General features: G+C 59.5%; 1 pseudogene; it reads left to right on the forward strand.

Annotated features, from left to right (window-relative positions):
* The window catches only part of LOC124773734, a 7,809-nt pseudogene that overhangs the window by 920 nt on the left and 4,389 nt on the right, over positions 1–2,500 (forward strand).

Raw genomic sequence — 2,500 nt, forward strand, 5'->3', positions numbered from 1 at the left:
CCCGTCTTGAAACACGGACCAAGGAGTCTAACATGTGCGCGAGTCATTGGGCTGTACGAAACCTAAAGGCGTAATGAAAGTGAAGGTCTCGCCTTGCGCGGGCCGAGGGAGGATGGGGCTTCCCCGCCCTTCACGGGGCGGCGGCCTCCGCACTCCCGGGGCGTCTCGTCCTCATTGCGAGGTGAGGCGCACCTAGAGCGTACACGTTGGGACCCGAAAGATGGTGAACTATGCCTGGCCAGGACGAAGTCAGGGGAAACCCTGATGGAGGTCCGTAGCGATTCTGACGTGCAAATCGATCGTCGGAGCTGGGTATAGGGGCGAAAGACTAATCGAACCATCTAGTAGCTGGTTCCCTCCGAAGTTTCCCTCAGGATAGCTGGTGCTCGTACGAGTCTCATCCGGTAAAGCGAATGATTAGAGGCCTTGGGGCCGAAACGACCTCAACCTATTCTCAAACTTTAAATGGGTGAGATCTCCGGCTTGCTTGATATGCTGAAGCCGCGAGCAAACGACTCGGATCGGAGTGCCAAGTGGGCCACTTTTGGTAAGCAGAACTGGCGCTGTGGGATGAACCAAACGCCGAGTTAAGGCGCCCGAATCGACGCTCATGGGAAACCATGAAAGGCGTTGGTTGCTTAAGACAGCAGGACGGTGGCCATGGAAGTCGGAATCCGCTAAGGAGTGTGTAACAACTCACCTGCCGAAGCAACTAGCCCTGAAAATGGATGGCGCTGAAGCGTCGTGCCTATACTCGGCCGTCAGTCTGGCAGTCATGGCCGGTCCTTGCGGCCGGCCGCGAAGCCCTGACGAGTAGGAGGGTCGCGGCGGTGGGCGCAGAAGGGTCTGGGCGTGAGCCTGCCTGGAGCCGCCGTCGGTGCAGATCTTGGTGGTAGTAGCAAATACTCCAGCGAGGCCCTGGAGGGCTGACGCGGAGAAGGGTTTCGTGTGAACAGCCGTTGCACACGAGTCAGTCGATCCTAAGCCCTAGGAGAAATCCGATGTTGATGGGGGCCGTCATAGCATGATGCGCTTTGTGCTGGCCCCCGTTGGGCGAAAGGGAATCCGGTTCCTATTCCGGAACCCGGCAGCGGAACCGATACAAGTCGGGCCCCTCTTTTAGAGATGCTCGTCGGGGTAACCCAAAAGGACCCGGAGACGCCGTCGGGAGATCGGGGAAGAGTTTTCTTTTCTGCATGAGCGTTCGAGTTCCCTGGAATCCTCTAGCAGGGAGATAGGGTTTGGAACGCGAAGAGCACCGCAGTTGCGGCGGTGTCCCGATCTTCCCCTCGGACCTTGAAAATCCGGGAGAGGGCCACGTGGAGGTGTCGCGCCGGTTCGTACCCATATCCGCAGCAGGTCTCCAAGGTGAAGAGCCTCTAGTCGATAGAATAATGTAGGTAAGGGAAGTCGGCAAATTGGATCCGTAACTTCGGGATAAGGATTGGCTCTGAGGATCGGGGCGTGTCGGGCTTGGTCGGGAAGTGGGTCAGCGCTAACGTGCCGGGCCTGGGCGAGGTGAGTGCCGTAGGGGTGCCGGTAAGTGCGGGCGTTTAGCGCGGGCGTGGTCTGCTCTCGCCGTTGGTCGGCCTCGTGCTGGTCGGCGGTGCAGGATGCGCGCGCCTGCGCGGCGTTCGCGCCCCGGTGCTTCAACCTGCGTGCAGGATCCGAGCTCGGTCCCGTGCCTTGGCCTCCCACGGATCTTCCTTGCTGCGAGGCCGCGTCCGCCTTAGCGTGCTCCTCCGGGGGCGCGCGGGTGCGCGGATTCTCTTCGGCCGCCATTCAACGATCAACTCAGAACTGGCACGGACTGGGGGAATCCGACTGTCTAATTAAAACAAAGCATTGCGATGGCCCTAGCGGGTGTTGACGCAATGTGATTTCTGCCCAGTGCTCTGAATGTCAACGTGAAGAAATTCAAGCAAGCGCGGGTAAACGGCGGGAGTAACTATGACTCTCATAGTTACTGGGCAAGTGAAGCGCAATACATGGGCCATGCCCTCTTAGCCTCTCCTTGCCTGCGGCTTCCCCCCTTCCCGTGGGCCCGCCGATACGCCAGTCCTTGATAGGACTGGTAAGCAGAGTGGAAGTCCGCACTTGGGGCTTTGGGGGGTTACCAGCCCTCCATCGCAAAACCCTTAATGTTGGGACAACAAGAGAAGAAAACACGGGTACCGGGCCTTCCGCTGAAGGACCCGGCCCAACAGTCCCGACTGCTAGCCTGCCAACCCTCCCTGAAGTAGAGCAGGCCGTGGAGCCATGGTTCCACTGCAGCATTTGCAGCCGTGCCTTCCGCAGCAAGATCGGGCTCGGACAACACCGCCGCCGCGCCCATCCGGAAGCGGCAAATGCGGAGATTATAACCGATAGGAAGAGAGCTCGGTGGGCGGAAGAAGAAATGCGGGAGCTCGCCCTGGCGGAGGCTAGGCTTCTCTGTGCCAGTGACTCCAGAGTCCTCTTTGCAAACCAGGAGCTTCTACCCCTGTTTCCGCACCGTACC

The sequence above is a fragment of the Schistocerca piceifrons genome, unplaced genomic scaffold (genome assembly GCF_021461385.2).
Source record: "Schistocerca piceifrons isolate TAMUIC-IGC-003096 unplaced genomic scaffold, iqSchPice1.1 HiC_scaffold_954, whole genome shotgun sequence".
NCBI lineage: Eukaryota > Metazoa > Arthropoda > Insecta > Orthoptera > Acrididae > Schistocerca > Schistocerca piceifrons.